This window comes from Ochlerotatus camptorhynchus, unplaced genomic scaffold (assembly GCF_037179485.1).
Source record: "Ochlerotatus camptorhynchus isolate MF236.1 unplaced genomic scaffold, CSIRO-AGI_Acam_v1.1 ptg000222l, whole genome shotgun sequence".
Classification (NCBI taxonomy): Eukaryota; Metazoa; Arthropoda; class Insecta; order Diptera; family Culicidae; genus Ochlerotatus; species Ochlerotatus camptorhynchus.
The window spans coordinates 4,353,355-4,375,000 of record NW_027040712.1 but is presented as its reverse complement, the minus strand read 5'-3'; the positions used below and the strand labels follow the sequence as shown (position 1 = coordinate 4,375,000).

Here is a 21,646-nt window from a genome sequence, read left to right as displayed (position 1 = left end):
ATTTTGGCGATGACGAAGCCTTCGTATGAGCTCGCAACCACTTCTTGAATGGGGTATCTGCCCATAACTTGTATAGCTGCCATCCCAGCTCTATCCGCAACCCAGTTACCGTTATCGGGAGGGACTCGATACGGTTCCGCAATGATTGCAACGTCGCACTTTGTTTCTGTTGTCGACTGCCACAACAGTTGCTGAGCAATGTCGCAATGATTGAGGTTTATTTGGGTTACCTCCATTACTGTTGGCCTGCCATCGCCTTTTTGTATGCTAGGCATTTGAAGCCTCCCGTCGTATGATCGTTACCGTCCTCTTTTTTGCAGAGCATACACCTCGGATGCTTCGTGCAGCCTCTTGCAATATGGCCTTTCTCTCCGCATTTCCTGCACAGATCAGATCTGTCAGGGCCATTGCAGTTCCTCGCCTGGTGACCGAATCCCATGCACTTGAAGCATCGCTCCAATTGCTTGGTAACCCGAGGAGTGGCTTTCAGCGAGCACAATGACCAGCCAACCTTGACCTTGCCCGTCTCCAACAGCTTATTCGCTGCAGCTGTCGAAAGCCGTATAACCGCCGTTTGCATGCCGCCGTACGCCTTCCTCATGCGGATTGACATCGGGACATCTCCCAGATCGCAGTGCACTCTCAACGCACTTCTTAGCTCCTCTTCTGTGGTGATCTCGTCCAGGTCCCTGCACTCGACCACTGTCTCCTGGGATAGAGCTCTTACGCTCGCCCCTTCGCCAAGAGACTTTTCGACGAGCTCCTTGAAGGCTGAGCTCTTGATAGCAGGATCCTTCTTCAGCTCAAAGAGGATCTCGCCTTTCTGGGTTCGCCTGGTTTTCACCACGTTCTCTCCTAGTTGCTTCAACTCCGGATCCTCTCGTACCTTCCGGAGGAGTGCTGCATACGACGTTTTGTCCTTAGCTTCGACGATCAGAGCATCGCCCTTACTTCGCTCCCGACGAGTCCTGGGTATCACCTTCTTCTGTTCAGCTTTCTTCTTCATGTCTTTTTCCTTCCGTTTTTTCCACTTCTCCTTTGGCTTCTCGACGGTACGCCAGCCTTCCTCCTTGTTGTCTTCTTTGTCGTTCTTGACTTTTTTCAACTCCTCTTCCTCTCCTGGAGTTTCCCTTTTCCTCTTCTCCGAGCGTGGATTTCGAGGTCCCTTTGGCGTCTCCTGTATTTCAGCTGCTGCTTTCTCCTTGGCCTCGATCAGTGCCCTTTCGGCAGTTACGGACCTCGTCCTCAGCGCATCCTGTTCACGTTCGGCAGCAATAATGGCGGATTTGATGCCCGTCACCATTTCCTTTATTGCCTTGTGGACGTTGCTCTTATCCTTGATGAAGTCATGGAGTTCATTGATCCTCCTCCTGACCTCCATCAATTTGGTCTTCCCAAGCTGCAATCCTTCTTGGGGTGTGCTACTGCTGGATTTCGGTGTGAACACCTGGCTTAGCATAAGACCTAGCTCTCCTTGGTGTCCTTGCTGCTCACCTTGGGGCTTACTGCTGCTGTTGGAACTCGCTGTTGCCTCCAGGTTCAACACTGGTGATCTCTGCAATATCCCGCTCCTTGCGAACACGTTCGCTCCTCCGTTTTCAATTTCTGGCGTCTTGCCGTCGTCCTTCATATTTTTTTGGGTTTTCTCATTTTCTTCTTTTTTGTTTTTTTCTCCGTTTTTCTCCATTCTGTTGGGTCCCCCCTCCGGGCCGCTATCTCCACTCGTTGTATGTAGTCGCCTATCGTGATCCCATGGTTATCTATGCAAGCAGGGAGGCCATGCTAGGGTTGACACGGTCCTTCATGGGGGCCGTGTTCAGAGCCAGATCGGCGTAAGTCAGGAATGTTACATCTGAGTCTACTACTCACCAATCACCAATTGGTGACGAGTTTTGAACGTATCCGGAGGCCTGCCAAGGTTTTACCGGGACGGGGGCAGCCGCACTATTAGCCCACTCGCCATTTCAAGAAGGTGTCACCCTTCTTTACTTAGGGAGCAGAATAGCACGACTGTCAGCCCTGTAGCGTGGTATCCAATCCATTGTACCGTGTCGTGTCCATAGTTCCATGCCGTATCCAGTATGCCATAATAAGGATCTTACTGGCGTCGATCCTAATGTGCCGGTTGGCACTCCTGCGGGTTGACGAAGCATTTCCTCGATCGCCGTGTTATGGTTACCGCGCCAGTGTTCGCGTCGCACCCCCTCACTTTGCTATTGTCAGAAGGACAACATTGCCCAGGCTACACCACGGGGAGGTGTGAGGTAGGAACTTGTGAGGACCAGAGATAGGAAAAACGCTCTTCCCAGGTTGTCAATTCACCATTTGTAGCCCGTGTATGTCTGTGTGTGTGTGAGTGTGTGTGTGTGTGTGTGTGTGTTTGTGTGTGTGTGTGTGTGTGTGTGTGCGTGTGTGTGTGTGTGTGTGTATGTTTGTGTGTGTGTGTGTGTGTGTGTGTATGTGTGTGTGTGTGTGAGTGTGTGTGTGTGTGTGTCTGTGTGTGTGTGTGTGTGTGTGTGTGTGTGTGTGTGTGTGTGTGTGTGTGTGTGTGTGTGTGTGTGTGTGTGTGTGTGTGTGTGTGTGTGTGTGTATGTGTGTGTGCGTATTCAATCTAACCCCCACTGGCCGCCAGTATTATTAAGAAAGAACTCTCTCTACAATGTCGTATTTCATTCCGTGCTTCACCGGCAATTTCCTTCCGTAGATCGTCCTTGGTTGGTTCTAATATGATTCCGCTTTTTTTGGCCGGTTTCATTGAATTGAAATGAATTGCCATGGTGATCTGGGACGAGGCTCACGTCCAAAGTCGCTATTCCACCGAGCGCTCCGTGTGCGAAAAGAGAATGAAAGAAATACGAAAGGGATCAGTTTCAAGAAGTGACAGTTTCATCAGATTCCTCAACTAAGGGGCTGTTCATAAACTACGTCGACAGATTTTTGGGATTCTTGACCCCCCCCCCCCATCCCCCTGCGTAGACAATTGTCCATACAAAAATTTTAAAATTTGTATGGGCCGTGGATAATTGTCACCCCCCTCCCTCCCTAAATTGTCTACGTAGTTTATGAACAGCCCGTAACCATAGTCCAGCAAAGTAAGAATATACAAGCTATATTGCGACTATATGATTACTTGGGTTCATCGGTAGCGAAGTGAAATAGTTCTGAAAGTGATGCGTTATATTTCTCAATTTTTGGATTTTATCCTAACGTTACCTCCATGTTATTTCACAGAGACAAGCAGACACAACACATTGAACATTTATCATTGTAAACCCTACCACCATCTGTCGTATATACTTTGAAGGGCAATACACTCAACTGATGGTTGAAGTGTGCAAACTTCAAACGCTAGGGAATTGATTATGTGCACCACCAGTGACGGTACTACCAACTAAGAAACATTTAAATTGACCGTTCAAAACGATTTCGATGAAGGTTTTAAGAGTGTTATGTCTGCTTGTCTGTGATCATACCTTCACTATCGCAACTTCGGGTAATCTGCGAAAGTATTTGCATTTTTCTCAGGCACTTTTGATCTAACTGCAATTACTCTCTCATACTCGAAATGTGCCACGACCAAATTGGCACAACGGAGCCCTATACGCTCTCTGACCGAAGCGCAGGGTCGCTGCACATCTCGGACTTAAAGTCTAAAAATTTATTATTATTGTTTCAAATGTTAAGATTTACCTGCTCTTTGCATATCTGATCCTAATCTATCAATTACTTTAAAGAAAAACAAATTTCAACCACTGCGTGAAAAGTTATTAACAAATGAGCAGTTGGTGTGTACAACTGTGCATGCCAAGCATGCCATCCGCAGGGCAGTCAAAACTGCCGTATTCTTGAGCGCAGTTGCTGCAGCTTGGCTTGATGTTACAGTTGCATGTACCGTGTCCAAAATTGAGGCACCGCTGGCAATAACTTCAATTACCCAGTTGTGATTAATTCGACTATGCTGGACCCAAATAATGCTATAGTAAGGAGGCATCAAACAATTTTACCACTCCGGAAATTGTTCCTCGGGGAATCATTCAGGTGGTCGAACAAGATTGTAGAGAGCTGATAAATTTTAACTTTTTGGATTATTTTTTTAAATGAACGAAGCAATGTGGTTAACTTTTGAAGTTAAAGCTTGAGCCACAGCAACATGCGGTGAGCTGGTATTTCCTAAAAAAGAAAAGTTATTCCAAGTCTTTTGGCCTGCCATACTAATCATCTACCGTCAAACCATAGACAAACAGACGTAACTCTTTGAAACCTCAGTAACGACATCTATCTGGCTTCTCGCGGAAAACAAGCTTGTTCGCTAACTCGTAAACAATATTGCATAAAATTTCTATAGAATATATAGAAACGTCAAAGTGATCCGATGCCAGCGCTGCGGCGAGTAGTTCGCGGAACTGATAATATTCAAATCAGACGTTAAATGCATGAACGAAGATACACAATGAAGAGTTACGTCTGTTTGTCTGTGGTCAAACGGCTGCTTTGAGAATTATAAATGAAATGAATGAAATCCCAAAACAGACCAAATGTTTCAACAATGCGTGGAATTTTGGATACAAATAATCATAACACCTCGACAATCAAAATTAAATATATTGTTTCAATGTTTGTCAAAAAGTATCAAACGGATAGCCTTGTTCTATTAATAATAAATGTGAACATCTTGAAAAATAACATACAATAAATAGCGTAATTATCAAGAGCATTCCGACAAATCTAGACTGTGTTTACTCTACAGCAGCCAGATTATGCAAAAAAAATCACTTGGCAACCCTGATCACACGATGCGATTGCACTACTGACGACGCGAATAAATGCGCAGTAAATTTGCGAATGTTTGGAACAATCTAGAAACTAATCGAACAACTCGACAGTGCGAGCAAAAACCGAACTGAACTGCTTGATCAGAGATTTCATGCCTCAGAAAATCCCGGTGGCGCCGACTTGGATTAAACCCAGGCCTTTTGGAGTGAGAGGCAATCACGCTTACCACCGACACCGCTATCCTTACATTGGATGTAAGTGATTTTTTATTTGCGAATAAATGATTTTGAAAGACAGCTCATAGATAGTAGTTATAGGAGGCTCACATGCATCCTGGCGCCACTTAGAACTTATATGTTTAGCATCCGGAAGCACTAAGCCACCCGAAAAAAAATTGCCGAAGACAGTGCCTTCCTAGTAGGTCAGCATGTGCGGTTTCAAACCTATTCATATTTCAAAACTGTAGTGTAAAAATGAGGTGTTAAGCTGTTGTCTGCAAAATAAAAATCCAGAATGGACAAAAGTAGTATCACTTTGCATTTTTTCAGGTGGTGACATCAAACTGTTCTAACGCTACCATTTATGTCACTATTCCCAACAAACAATTTGCAGCATAAGGCAAATTTTGGCTGTATAAGCGAATCTGCAGCTAAAATTGTTTGTTGGGTTGCTTCAGCTCCAACCCTAGGTCCTAAGTCAATTCTGCAGTTTATTTTTTGTGATATTATTTCCGTAGAAATATGGCAAAATATATGCTCTAGCTTTGGATCGATATGGAAAAAATGATAATTATAAAATTAAAGATAGGGCTAATTAGAGAACCACTAAGGCCAAAAACTGCCCTATATAAAAGCACGACGTTTTGAAATAAATGTCAGCTTATTTGGTTTATTGTACTTTTAAATATAGAAGATAAGTCCTGCAGCCAAGATTTCTTGGCAGCCAGCAGCCAAGATTTCCTAAAATTTCATATACATCCGAAAAAGATGGAGCTCTTTGAAGTTTTTTGAAAAAATAAAAACCTTCTCAGATGATACACCTTTGTCCAGTACTGTAGCTTCAATTTATCTACTTTTCGATCAGTGAGAGTACGCGTGCCCAAGGTTGAGAATCGATGGACTAGACCAATATTCATCGTTTTCTCCAGTAAAGTACGATAAAATTCTGCTGTAATAATATCAAAAGAATTTATCCAAAATGTTAATAGGATTCTTTAAAAAAACAAGAATCACATACTGACTTTACCGGTGGTGATGGGTGGATCCGTTGCCAGGTGGGATCTTAACTTTTTCCAACAGAATCAGTAACGGTAACCGGTAACGCGACTGATTCGTTTCGGTGTTGTGCTATTGTCGAATAAATATTGATAAGTTTTTGGTTGTTCACCTTTGCTTAGTTGAACCGGGCACAGCTGGTGAAAATCGCATTTTCAGAGGGCTATTCCATTGTGATCACACCCATAACGGTCAATGCGGAGAAAACGTGTGTTTCTGTGTCCGTTAGGGACCAAAGGTATATTATCAATATTCAATCGGATTTTTTTTTTCCAAGCACCATAAAAGGATAGGAGAGTTCTCCGAAAGGGATTCAACTGGAGCTTTATTTTAGACTGCCGGGTCGAGATCCTTTTGCTAGTACATATTTAATCTCAAGAGCCTATTCGGGACCTGTATCAGATCATGTTTCCTACCCTGGTGCCACCTTAATTCTGATTGTGGTATTTGTTTTTAATTAATTCAAGATTACATAATTTCCCGAGGACCATTTAATTGCAATTCCAAATTTTCGTTTCCACAATTCCGAAGCCAATTTACGCATTTTACACGTAACGTACATTTCTCACTTGAACGCCGTCTAACCGCTGTAATTGAATTGGAAATTGGTGCACGTGTCATAATTGAATTTGTTAATTACTTTTCGAACTGTTGATTGCATTCCGTTCATCGTCCGTGCAGGCGGCCGAATTCCATTGATCAACTTTCATTTGGAATTCCGTTTTGGCGCACGGCCGGCACGTTAGCGTCGAATTTATTGAACCATTGGCGGTTTTATGTTCACGCCCGGGCAGTTGAGATCAGAGAGTCGAATTGTGTTAAATGAAAAATCACATTCTACATTCACACAATATCTGCTGCTGCTGCTGCTGCTGTTTGACGCACGAACGTCAGAGAGACAACAGCAGCAGGGAGCCAAGAATGTCTGTCCAGCTGCTGGAATTTAAATCAATTAAGCAGAAGTAGAGTTCTAGCTGCTTCGGTTATTGTTAACTCGGATGAGACATTTTAGTAATTAAATATGTTTGTCTGGAATTCGACGAGGACATTTCGAATAATATATCGTCAAAAGCAAAAGCACATCAAAAGAAATGATATTGAGCGGGATTCCTCTCACGGTGGGTGAACGTTGAGAATCGATGATCTAGTAAATCTTAGTAGTAAAATTACTGTGTATTTCCATTGATTAAGGTTTTCCATTTGTTGTTACATTTCAGATGATACAGCCAGATTTATGATTGGGTTTGGATTTTTTTTTTTATAATTTAATGTTTTTGTTTGAGAACTAGTTTAGATATTTCCCTTGGAGGCATATTTAGTATTTGGAATTTTAAATGGTATGTTATCTAACTATAAATAACTTACCAAGTTCTAGATCTCTAAGGATCTTTGAATTATCCCAGGATGAACGTTGTCCGCATATTCCAGTGTCTGAAGACCAACCTGGTGCTGGATCTCAGATTCACGAATCCACGAAGGACTGTTGAGGATCATCCTAAGTATCTTGTTCTGGATCCTTTGTAACTTAAGTTGGTGCCATTTAGTACACCTATCCCAGATTGGTATACTGTAGGTACTCAAGTACAGGTAGAATTATGGTTTTTGTAGACAGCAGGCACATTTTTCAGGGACAGAATGAGCTCCCTGTTGATACACGGATACAGTAATCTTATCAACATGTTGCCCTTGGTGTCAGTTTTGTTAATGTGCTCCCTGACAATTAGCTAGTCTAGTGTTAAATAGTCCTAAGTAGACTACCTCTTTGAACCATTCCACCACAGAGCCGTTTAAGCAGATGTTGTTATACTTCAATGAATATCCTTAGCGTTCAGAGAAGTTTCAAAAACTTCAGGAAAGTTCCAAGATCTACAGGAAAGTCCCAATATCTACAGGAAAGTCAAGAACTTAGGGGAAGATTAAGGATCTTTAATGGTTGGCTACAAGAACTTTAGTTCAGTTCTATGAACTTAAGGAAATTTTCGTGAACTTAGCTTAAAATCAGATAGCTTCACGACAGTTCCATTAGCTCCATGAAAATTCCAGGAACTTTACGACACCTGCAATAAACTTCAGATTACTTCAGGTACGTTCAAAAATCTTTAGGAAAATTCAAAGAGCTTCGGGAAAGATCTGAGAATTTCATTGAAACTCCATGAACATCGGGAAATTTGAGGGAAGATCCAAAAACGTCTGAGAACTTCAGATGCGTTCAATTAACTCCATAATAATTTGCGGGAACTTTACAGATGTTCCAAGAATAAAATCCAATAAACATAAAAAGTTAAGAGTCCCATGAACGTCAGAAAAATTGCGATAATATAAATGAAGTTCTAGGAACTTCTGAAAAACTTTGAAAGCATTAAGTTAATTCCAAGATTCTCGATTTTTTTGCCTTATTAGATATTTCTGAGAATTTCATGGAAATTCCAAGAATTTAAAGGAAATTCCGAAAACAATAAAATCGTCCAGAACGTTTAAATCAACATGGCCGTTTTAAGATCTTCACGGTAGGCTCCGAAAGTTTCAGGGCAGTTTCATAGATTTCTGGAAAGTTTTGAGAACTTCAATGAAGATGCAAGAGCTTCACAGCAGTTATATTAAATTCAGAAAAATTGTAGGAGCTTCAGGAACCTCCGTGTCTTAAACTTTCGTTGAGTTTAAAGATCTCAAGAGAAGATATGTAGCTTCGGGCTGTTCTGTCAATTCAGGGTAGTTTCATGATTATCAGGAAAATCATGGAAACTTCAGGGAAATTCCGAGAACTTCCGGACTTCCGTTAATTTCAGGAATAGGGCAAGAACCTTCAAGAAGTTCTAAAAATTACTGACAGTCTCGAGAGAATGTTAGGAAGTTAAGAGACCAGAGAAGGAGTAGAAAATTGCACAGAAATAGAAAGCAATCACGAAACTGCAAAACACGTCGGAAGTTTAGAGGGCTTTAAGGCAGTTTTATTAATTTCCGCGTTGGAACATTATCAGAAGAGTAGTGAGAACTCCAAGAAAGATAAGAGAACTTCAGGGTAGTCAACAAAAATTGTAGAAACGTACTGAGTACCAATGCTACTGACGCCAGGAAGGCAGCTCCCAAACCTGAACCCTACCTATCGTCTAATGAACTCATGGACCGGGATCCAATGGCTTTACTTCCCTTCCAAAGGAAGGCATGATCAGAGATGTTATGCCTCCAAAAATGCCGATGGTGCCAACTGGCATTGAACCCAGGCCCTTTACAGTGAAAAACAGTCCACAGGTTTACCACTACACCATCGCACAGTGGTTGAAAAGTCCATTTTGACGCTCTTAATTAATAGCACCATGAAGAGCGGATTTAGAGTAATGACGTGTTGAACAAAGTTGATGAGTATGACATGCTTCATATTTTGAAGGCATGGGTTTTGTGATTAATCCCCCTAAAAGTGAAATGAAAAATTTATTTTTTCACAATGTCGAGATAAATGGTTGACGTCTTTAGCAAAGTTGTAGCAAAAATGATTACAAGCAACTTTGCTGAAGGCATTTAAGTCCTAAATTTCACTCAAATCGAGATAGAGAGCGTTGTTTGAGGACGGACCCCCAAAAACACGTTTTTCATCAAAACACATATTTTCTTTAATTTTAGGTCCTCATTATGTTCAACAAAGTTGATTGGTATACTACAATACACATCGTTCTAGAACATACTATACCTGCATAATTTTAATAGGATGAGTTATTGATAAATTTTCTTCTATTTTCCTCATACTTTGGCCTTGCGTATCTTTCTTAGGTGCAGGAAGGTGCAGATGAAATTAAATGCATCTAAAACTACATTAAAAGAGCTTTCAAATGGTGGTAAATTTGTCCGTCCACGACCGTCTGCTGGAGAGTTATGATCAAAACAAACACCCGTTGATAGGCTTTATAGAAGTCATTACAACAACAAGGGGATACTGTGTTTTATACCGTGTAATAAATTCGTTTCCATAGTAACCGACTCAATAAACAAATTTCCCACTTCTCAGAGCTTATAAAATTCAAGAACGGCACATTTTCTTTCCAAAAATTGCCCAGAAGGCAAAACTGAAGCATCAAGAATGAAAAAAAAAACTGTCAAATTCAGTTAAACTTGTGAGTCGATAAGTGTTTTTCCATAGTGCTCATCACTGTTTTTCATCAAGCGTGAAGCAATTCTAGATAAACATTTCAAAAGCTCTTATCTGCATTGATCGATGCTCTTCATCGACTTTCTCTTCCGTTATTAACTCAGCTTCAAAACCTTTCGCTATTGTATTTCACGTTTTGGATGCTAGATAAGAATCTCATTTATCAAACTATGTTGAATAATTAGCGCGAAATCTGTTTGCATAGCAGTGGTTATCAAAAGAGAAAGTCGATGAAGAGAATCGATCAAAGCAGATAGGACAATTTGAAATGTTTATCGAGAATTGTGAAAGTATATGAAAGCATGTAAGATAGAAGAACTGCGGAAGCCAAGCGAAGGAGAGAGAGACTAATTTTGTCAAAGAAACCGGACAGTAGAGGAAGCTACGAGATCAGGGCTTTGAAGTAAAATGACATTATCTGGAAGGGCTAAATTTCTTTTAAAATTTTCAATTCATCGTTAGATCACAACAAGTGCCAATGATCTTTTTTTTTCTTGATTCAATTTAAGTTGAAATTGATAAGCGTGATCTCTTATCACTCTGGTCAAAAACGAGTGGAGGCCGATCATCAAAATTCAACTGCGTTTATAAGAAGGTACTCCAGTGTTATGCCATAAATGTGAATATTATGCCGGATGTGGCTGCACATGTCGGAAAACCCGTGAAAACGATGTGCGACTTTTTTTGAAAAGCTCTGGACCAAACATGCTCTTGCATGGTTGTCAAGTGTCACGCCGTTTACGCTTCCTGAAAACGTTTTAAACTTGCTTCCGTCTACTTCTGAAAATGCAAAAAGTGTGACAGGACGAAGAATGTTGTGAAACAACGTAGAGGAAGAAAACTGCAGAGGTTCGGAATAGCTACCATCTTAATGAGCTAGCATTTGCGACACAAATGAAGATGAGAGAATCAGGTGAGAAAAGGTGACGGATATCCTGAAAACCGTTTCTCACGCAAGTCCTGCAGATGAAAATAAGTTGGTTCATTCTTTGAAGAAGTCCTTGAGCAACCCTATACCCGAAAACACAGATCTAGAAGCTTTGTTAATCAACACCAACCTGTCGAACCTGGTATTACTTGCCAGCTACAATTCATAAAGTATTGATACATGGATCAGCCGTGATTGGACATTTCCTTGTTCTAATCGGTCAGTTTTCTGAGGAAGCACAGGAGGCAAGGAACAAGGATTGGAAGAGGTACATGTATCCAACCAAAATAACAACGAATAAATTAATAAAACTAACTTTGCGCAGTGGCGATATCGTAACCAATGAGGTACAACCGAGGTGCGATTATTGCTAGTTGAAAAATTAATAAAACTTTTATTTAAAAGATACCAAGAGTTCAATACCCACAAGCAATCATTATTATTATTATTATCAGATCCATTGATTACTAGCATTCGTGGATGGCCTAAAAATCACGAGAAGCCTTTGTCGAGCGATGCTAAACAGCTGCTAGCAGAAGAAGCTGAAGGAAACAATAATGATTATATTAATGGTTATGATTATGATAATAATGATGATAATTGAATAGAATACAAAATATTGACAACAAAAATGCAAAACCATGTGGATATATTGAAGTAGATTATCTTTTTTATACTGGTTTTACCATAAAACAGAGTAAAGATATAGATACTTGTTTTGATCACAACTCCCCAGCAAACGGTCGTGAACGGACAAATTTACCACCATTTGAAAGCTCTTTTAATGTTGTTTTAGATGCATTTAATTTCATCTGCACCTTCTTGCACCTAAGAAAGATACGCAAGGCCAAAGTATGAGGAAAATAGAAGAAAATTTATCAATAACTCATCCTATTAAAATTATGCAGGTATAGTATGTTCTAGAACGATGTGTATTGTAGTATACCAATCAACTTTGTTGAACATAATGAGGACCTAAAATTAAAGAAAATATGTGTTTTGATGAAAAACGTGTTTTTGGGGGTCCGTCCTCAAACAACGCTCTCTATCTCGATTTGAGTGAAATTTAGGACTTTTATGACTTGGGCAAAGTTGTTTGTAATCATTTTTAATCATAAGAGCGTCAAAATGGACTTTTCAACCACTGTGCATCGGCACCGCTCTTTGAAGAAGTTCTGAGGAATGAAAGGAAGTACCGGGGATTTTGAAGAATTTTCATTGACATACTGCGGGATAGTAAGGAAACTTCTGTAAAATGCCAGGCACTTCAGGAAGCTTCGTGAACTTTAATGTGGTTCCATCCAAGGGCCTGCCATTTGGTATCCGTATTGTAGCCAGCATTTAAAGTATAAAATGGCTGGTTTCCATGGTAACACATCCACATGCATACGTTGTCAGGCTGGGCCCACAGTATGAGCCCTCGCTTATGTAGACTACTACAAGTTGTTGCTTGTAGATATAGAGATCAGTCCCGTAGTTCCATCAGGTTCAGGAAATCTTCAGGAACTTTTAAAAGGTATCGAGAAAGCTTCAGGAAAATCAAGAAAACTTCAGAGGAGATCAGAAAACTTGAGGAAAATTGTGGATACTTTAGAGAAGTTCCAATAGCCTCAGGGATGATAGGTCTAGATATTATCAAGGTAGTTCAGTTATCTTAAAGCTGTCACAATAACTTCAAGGACGTCCAGACTTTCGAACAAGTTTAAAAACCTTGAACGGTAGTTTCGATGAATTCAGGAAGAAGTTCAAGCATTTTCAGGTAAGCCCAGTAGAAATCCTGAATGTTTTAGAAAACTCTTGACATAGGTATTTTGTGAATTTCAAAGAAGATCAGAGATTTTCAGGGAAGTTTAAAGATTTTTAGCACAGTCCCATTTATTTAAGGGCAGTACCAAGAACTTCAGGAGAATTTCAAAAACTTCAGGATGGCTTCGAGAACCTCAAGGCAGTTCAATTAACTTTAAGGAAATTACAGAAAATTTACAAAAGTTTCAAGCTACTCAGGGAATTTCCGAAAACATTTTCAAAGTCCTTACATCAGAGAACTTTAGAAAAGTTTGACGATTTTCAAGCAATTTAGTTATCTTCGGATATGTTCCAACTATTTTGAGTAAGATCTGTTCCATTATTATTTTTATTATTTTAAGTCTGTAGAGCCATTTAAGAACTGCGTCCATTACTTAGGAATATTGTTGTTTGACCCAGATTTAATGTGGTGCTAGTCGCATATCTTGTCACAATTAAGGTGTGATAGACATTTGGGGTTATTCCGAGAATCATGGTGACGTGACTCTCCATTTGATTTGCACAGAGAGTCACGTCACCACGACATGACTTTTCTCACTTCGCTAGTGACAAAAGTCACTTCGACTCTCGAAATAACCCTCATTGGTTGACATTGCAGTCCCACCTAGACTCAATTCGTTTTATAAAGTCTAATAATAATATAATAGTCTAATTTATAATAGTCATTTTCCTAAAATTTACATTATTTGATTGAAAAATGCTCCACAACTGCAGAGTATATGTTCAGCAGTTTCATTTTCAAGATGACAAAAACGACAGTTGCTAAACTGATTTTTTTTCCCAATTTTATTGAAGTGATATCTGCTAGGGCAGTGACCAGTCATTAGACCAGTTATTACCCGAAGATCTGTTTTCTTAAGATTAAGTAAGATCCGAGTATTGGCAGCACTCGGTATTATAAATCTTTTGGCTTGTCTGGATGTATCCGTGGCATTCCAATTAGATTCTACCATAGACGTTTCCCAAGTTCTTAGTTCCATCCTCAGAGCGCACTCAGGGACTCCACAAAATGGTTCCGGACCGATGAAGCTCGATGCAGAAGCTTGTCTAGCCTAGACTGTCAGCATTTTCATTTCCTACAATACCACAATGACCGGGCACCCAGTATAATGTAACTTCGTTCCTTTCGACAAATTGTTTAAAGAAAGAATGCATTCCCACACTAGATCTTAGCAGAACTTAGCAAACCTGTATTTCCTTATTAGGCAGATATTCACACATTCAATGATTGGTCCTATGTACTATGTCGCATTGGTACAACTTTACTGACTCTAGGGCCATAGACTCCAGCTCCAATATGTTCACCCATTTTCGATTCATCAGTGTAAAATACAATAGATCCTGGACGTTAATTTGGCCCACCAGATTCCCATATATGGCGGCTTGATTTAACCACTTTGAAGGGAACATCATAGTTTGTCTTCGTTGCCATCCAATCCAATTAACAGCTGAATTTAAGTTGAAATCCTTAAGGATACTCAAATGCCCTTCCATATTGCCATCAAAAACTTCATTTTAACGTTTGAAACTGTAGGGCATTTTTGCTGCCTGTAATTTAAAAAATTGATGCAAGTGCAAAATATTGAGAAGGTCATCCAAGGCAACAGATGGTGTACTTCTCATTGCCCCTGTCATTGATATACAAACAAGTCTTTGCAGTTTTCTTAAATTCTTTTGAGCGGTTACTTCATTTATTTTGGGCTACCATATCAGTGAAATATAGGTAATTTTCGGTCGAACTATTACTGAATATATCCAGTATACCATATTTGGTTGTAGTCCCCATGTCTTCCCCACAGCTTTACTACAAATCCATAGCGCATTTCTAGCCTTAGTGAGAGTTCCAATTTAATTTCCTGTCCAATGTAATACCATTTAGCCTCTTCCGCGAACTCAATTTGCACCCCATCTAAAGTAGGTTGGTGTGTTCTTTTGGTGAAAGGTTCTATGACAGTTTTTGAAGGGTTTAAATTTAAACTCTCTCTCTCCTACACCACTATAAGATCATGTTGAGCAACTGTGCAGATTAAAAATCGAATGTTCATATTTTCCACGCACCATAATGGCCACATCATCTGCGTAACCAATCACCTCGAAACCTTGCTCCCGCAAACTTTTAAGGAGTTCGTCCACTACTAAAGACCACAATAAGTGCGATAGTACCCCTCCTTGAGGGCAACCCTTCACCGATCTTATAGTTAGTTGGGCCATCAGCATCAGCAGCCTTCGTTCATTACAGTCGTTCCGGACCTGCTGTCGGATGTGGAGAGGGGGTCTTCCAACCCACTCACTATGGCGACCCGAGTAGCACACTTCCACTACAATAAGTTGCAGCAACTTGTTTATGACTGAAATAAGTCGTATAGAAGTTTCCACAACCGATTAGAGACAAGCGTGCTACTAGGGGAGTATCCAATGAGACTTGATGATGGTCAGTTATTGCCTGATGTATCTGTGATTTCCAGGGAGAGCAGTCGTTCGATTCCTTGCCGCAAGCAGGACGTCGTGATCTTCTACCAAAACGCCGGTGGAATGAATTCTGATGTTGAAGAGTACCGCCTAGCTGTATCGGATTGTTGCTACGATATAATTGTCCTGAGCGAAACGTGGCTCGATTATCGAACGCTTTCCAGTCAAGTCTTCGGTCCTGACTACGAGGTCTTTCGTTGCGATCGGAATCCTAACAACAGCCGTAAATCTACTGGTGGAGGTGTCCTTGTAGCTTTCCGTGGCGGGTTGGAGGCAAAGGCCATCGAGAACGATTCATGGAACTATGTGGAGCAGGTTTGGACAGCCATCAATCTGGGTGATCGCACACTATTTCTATGCGCTCTGTACATTCCACCTGATCGAGTCCGCGACAATGAACTCATCGATACTCACTGTCGGTCAGTTTTCACAGTTATCGAAAGTGCCACTCCAGTTGATGAGATATTCATTTTTGGTGACTTCAATCTGCCAGGCGTTTCATGGAGTCCATCTCATAGCAAATTCCTGATCCTGATAGCTCTACATTTCACGCAGGAGCTATTAGCCTTCTCGACAACTAAAGCGCTGCGACGCTTTCTCAAATTAACCATGTAGTTAACGAAAATGATCGTAGTTTGGACCTCTGCTTCGTGAGCACACATGATAAGGCTCCATTAATTTCCTCGGCTCTTTGTTCACTAACTAAGCTAGTTCCACATCACCCTCCTCTAATTGTCACTGCTGAGGACAAACTCGTCCTGCTACGGTTTCTCATGACTTCCGTAAAGCTGACCACTGTAGCATCATAGATGTATTGTCTAGCATGGTATGGGAGAACACCCTTGATCCAGATGACCTTGATGCTGCAGCGCAAACCTTTTCACATGACTTTGCATATGTCATTGACAGACACGTCCCGAAAAGAACTCACCACAAAGTGCCTCACCCTCCCTGGCAGACGAGAGAGCTACGTAGGTTGAAGTCAATCAAGAGAGCAGCATTGAGAAAATTTACGAAGTATCGCACACTTTCTCTGAAACTGCATTATGTGAGGCTGAATCACATGTACCAGCGAGTCAGTTGTGAATGCTTTTCAAGTTTCCAACGAGGCATCCAACGCAAACTTAAGCTACACCCGAAATCCTTTTGGAACTACGTGAACGAGCAACACAGGGAATCCGGCCTCCCATCGTCTATGGAATTCAACGGAGAAGTTGCTGCCACCGTTCAGGATATATGCCACCTTTTTTTTCCGAAAAGCTTGCCAATGTATTTACTAATGAGACACTAACTGACGACCATATTAACCTGGCTGCCAGGAACGTTCCAGTAAATGATCAAATGCTGGGTGCAATTGATGTTAATATTTTATTAATGTTAATGCTGAGATGATTTCTGAGGCCGCGACTTTGCTCAAGTTACCCTTCAATCCTGGACCTGATGGACTTCCATCTGTATTTTTGAAGAGACATATTGCTAGCTTGATAATTTCGCCTGTTCCGAATGTTTCTCTCCAGTGGCATATTTCCATCTTGTTTCCCGTCCACAAAAAAGGAAGGAAACGAGGTGTGGATAACTATCGAGGAATTTCATCGTTAAGTGCCGTCTCGAAGCTATTCGAGCTAGTCATTATGGAACCGTTGCTGTTCCATTGCAAACAGTATTTGAGTGCTGACGAAGACAACAAATCAAGAAGACTGGCAACTTTGCCAGAATCCAAGCGACAGATACAATGGCGCTGGGCTTGAGTGAAGGTGGAAGCAACGCATAGAAAAATGAGCTTCTTCTAAGAATGTAATCTTTGCTATCAAATTCGTTCGAAGCATTTACCCTTGAGCGGCAGATGACGCGATTGTACCTGTCTCATAGCATTCGTATGAGAAAATGGAAGAGTTGCCAGTCTTCTTGATTTGTTGTCTTCGGTGCTGATCAACATGAGTTTACTGTCGGCCGCTCTACAACGACCAATCTGCTGTGTCTCACATTGTATATAACCGAAAGCATGTCGGATCGGGTTCAAACGGACGTTATTTATTCAGACCTATCCGCAGCATTCGACAAGTTGAACCATGCTATTGCGATTGCTAAACTCGACAGGCTCGGTGTATGCGATAATCTTCTGAGTTGGTTTCGATCATATCTTATCGGTCGGCAACTAAAGGTTGCCATAGGAGATTCCAGATCCACTAGCTTCTTCGCCACATCAGGTATACCTCAGGGAAGCCACATGGGACCGGTATTTTTTATACTGTACTTCAACGACGTGCATCTGGTCATCGAAGCTCCTCGGTTATCATATGCAGATGACCTCAAAATCTTCCTACGAATCTGCTCCATTGCTGACTGTCACTTTCTTCAACGTCAGCTGAATGTATTCGCTAGTTGGTGCAGTTTAAATAGAATGGTAGTGAACCCAGCCAAATGCTCCACTATTACGTTCTCACGAAAACAACAACCGATAATATTTAGCTATGACCTGCTTGGTTCGACAATCGAACGCGTGAACATTTCTCCTTCCTTTTGGTAGAGAGAGTAACACTGGCTTTAAATAGTTCAGTAAGGAGGGGGCTGAGCGTTTCTTTCCTCTGTTGAGGAAATGTTAGGAATATTTCATCATTCCCGGAAGATTTGAAAGGTTGAAAAGAACTCAGTGCTCATTCAACTATATGGCGTGAAGATTTTACAAGCTTTCTGATAGGCATCTATTGACCAAAAGTCCTGTTCTTCAGTGAGTCGTCATCATTACTTCCAGTGTTTCAGAAGAGTCAGCTGCCAAGACCATTTGAATGGTCTTTTGAAAGAACTTTATGCATCCTTGCAGCTGCTGGAGCGTTATTGATGTCTTCACATACCCGTCTCCAATCCTTCCGTTTAGCTCACCCCAATTCACTGTTGTATTCAGTTTGGGCCTTATTGTATTGACCTCAATCTGAAGTAGCTTTGTAGCTTTAGCTCTATTGAACAATGGACATCTTCCTAAATGTTGCCAGCTCGTCGTTCAACCAAGTAACATTCCTATTAGATGATCTATGTTGGATAAGGCAACTAGCATGATGATGAGATCATTGTGTTAATGATCGCATCAGCAGCACTCTCTAATTTTTGGTTTGTATAGTCTTCTGATATTACTGATCCGGCTTTATAATCAAACCTTGTGGTCGGACAACGATTCTTCATCAGAAACTTACCCATTCACAATTTTATCTGTCAAAACTTCCATTAATGAATTGCAGCAACTTTCAAGAAGTTTCGAAGGAGTATGGAATATTCCGAGAGTTTCAGGAATGTTCTGAAAGTTTCTGCAAATATGTGGAGTCTTCAAGAAAGTATGATAATTAATCATGTTACCATTCTTCTGCGTTAATTTCCCATCAGATGTCACTACTGTTCTTAATGGTGACATCGATCGGAAATCACCGACAAACCGACATGAATGACCATAGCAAAAACAATAAATTTTCTGACCAAAGCACACTACTGACATCTGGCTCCGTGTTTGCGGGAAACATTTAGCTAAGTTCATGGCTACATGCATACATACATACATTTATTTGTACAACATCACATTTAAGATAAGACATAATCAACAATAGTACGCCACAATACTCGGTTTGCGGCTGCCGCTCTCCATCCTCGGTCATGCCCAATGCTCGCTAGATCACGCTCTACCTGGTCCGCCCATCGTGCTCTCTGCGCTCCACGCCTTCTTGTGCCAACCGGATCAGTAGCGAACACCAACTTTGTAGGGTTGTTGTCCGGCATTCTTGCAACATGCCCTGCCCACCGCATCCTTCCGGCTTTGGCCACCTTCTGGATGCTGGGTTCGCCGTAGAGTGCAGCGAGCTCGTGGTTCATTCTGCGCCGCCACTCACCGTTCTCCTGCACACCGCCGAAGATCGTCCTTAGCACACGTCGCTCCGAGTGCTTGCAGGTCCTCCTCGAGCATAGTCCATGTCTCGTGTCCATAGAGGACCACCGGTCTTATTAGCGTTCTGTACATGGTACATTTGGTGCGGGGTTGAATCTTTTTTGACCGTAGTTTCTTCTGGAGCCCGTAGTAGACACGACTTCCACTGATGATGCGCCTTCGTATTTCACGACTCACATTGTTGTCAGCCGTCATTAAGGATCCAAGGTAAACGAATTCCTCCACTACCTCGAAAGTATCCCCGTCTATCGTGACATTACTTCCTAGACGAATCCTGTCATGTTCGGTTCCGCCTACTAGCATGTACTTTGTTTTTGACGCACTCACCACCAGTCCGACCTTTGCTGCTTCGTGTTTCAGGCGGGTGTATAGTTCTGCCACCGTTCCAAATGTTCTTGCGATAATGTCCATGTCGTCCGCAAAGCTCACAAATTGACCGGATTTCGTGAAAATCGTACCCCGGCTGTTGAGCCCGGCTCGTCGCATTACACCTTCTAGAGTGATGTTGAAGAGTAGGCATGAGAGTCCGTCACCTTGTCGCAGTCCCCGGCGAGATTCGAATGAACTGGATAGTTCACCCGAAACCCTTACGCAGTTTTGCACACCGTCCATCGTTGCTTTGATCAGTCTGATCAGCTTCCCAGGAAAGCCGTTCTCGTCCATGATTTTCCATAGCTCTGTGCGGTCGATACTGTCGTATGCCGCCTTAAAGTCGATGAACAAATGATGCGTTGGGACCTGGTATTCACGGCATTTCTGGAGGATTTGCCGTACGGTGAAGATCTGGTCCGTTGTCGATCGGCCGTCAATGAAGCCGGCTTGATAACTTCCCACGAACTCGGTCATTTTAGGTGATAGACGACGGAAGATGATCTGGGATAGCACTTTGTAGGAGGCATTCAAAATGGTGATCGCTCTGAAGTTCTCACATTCCAAATGGTCGCCTTTCTTGTGAATGGGGCAGATTACCCCCTCCTTCCACTCCTCCGGTAGCTGTTCTGTTTCCCAGATCATGACTATCATCCGGTGCAGGCAGGTGGCCAACTTTTCTGGGCCCATCTTGATGAGTTCGGCTGCGATACCATCCTTACCAGCTGCTTTGTTGTTTTTGAGCTGCTGAATGGAGTCCTTAACTTCCCTCAGCGTGGGAGTTGGGTCAGTTCTGTCCTCTGCTGCACTGACGTAGTCGTTTCCTCCATTGCGCTGGTCTCCCGTGCCTACGTTCTCCTCGCCATTCAGGTGCGCATCGAAGTGCTGCTTCCACCTTTCAATAACCTCACGTCCGTCCGTCAAGAGGCTCCCGTCCTTATCCTTGCCCATTTCGGCTCGCGGTACGAAGCCGTTGCGGGATGCGTTGAGCTTCTGGTAGAACTTCAGTGTTTCTTGGGAACGGCACAGCAGTTCCATTTCCTCGCACTCCGCTTCTTCCAGGCGGCGTTTTTTCTCCCGAAAGATGCGGGTCTGCTGTTTCCACTTTTGTTTATACCGTTCCACGCTCTGTCGGGTTCCATGCTGCAGCATTACCGCCCGCGCTGCGTTCTTCTCCTCCAAAATCGCTCTGCACTCCTCGTCGAACCATTCATTCCGTCGACTTCTTTCCACGTACCCGATGATGCTCTCGGCTGCGTCGGTGATGACTGCTTTTACTGTACTCCAGCAGTCCTCTAGAGGGGGCACATCAAGCTCGCCCTCCTCTGGCAACGCTGCCTCGAGATTCTGCGCGTATGCTAAGGTGACATCCGGTTGCTTCAGTTGCTCTAGGTTGTACCGTGGCGGGCGTCGGTACCGTACATTGTAGCTGACGGAACGTTTTGGGCGCAGTTTGACCATCAACAGGTAGTGGTCAGAGTCGATGTTAGCGCCACGATAGGTCCTGACGTCGATAATGTCGGAGAAGTGCCGTCCATCAATCAGAACGTGGTCGATTTGCGATTCCGTCTGCTGTGGTGATCTCCAGGTGTAACGATAGGGGAGGTGGTGTTGGAAGAAGGTGCTACGTATGGCCATGTTCTTGGAGGCAGTGAAATCGATGAGTCGTAGGCCGTTCCCGTTTGTCAGCTGGTGGGCGCTGAACTTTCCAATCGTCGGTCTGAATTCCTCCTCCTGGCCTACCTGAGCGTTTAGGTCTCCTATGATGATCTTGACGGCGTGGCTTGGGCAGCGATCGTACTCGCGGTCGAGCTGCGCGTAAAATGCGTCCTTGTCATCATCAGTGCTTCCGGAGTGAGGGCTGTGCACGTTGATTATGCTAAAGTTGATGAATCGGCCCGTGATCCTCAACCTGCACATTCTTTCGTCGATCGGCCACCAACCGATCACGCGCTTCT

The 21,646-nt window shown here is 42.5% G+C and overlaps 1 protein-coding gene and 1 pseudogene across 1 annotated transcript in view; both read left to right on the top strand.

Annotated features, from left to right (window-relative positions):
* LOC135703878 (uncharacterized) overlaps positions 1-21,646 on the top strand; it is a 325,488-nt gene that overhangs the window by 225,710 nt on the left and 78,132 nt on the right. The gene's annotated exons all lie outside the window — the stretch shown is intronic.
* LOC135703924 (U4 spliceosomal RNA) lies at positions 11,430-11,598 on the top strand (annotated as a pseudogene).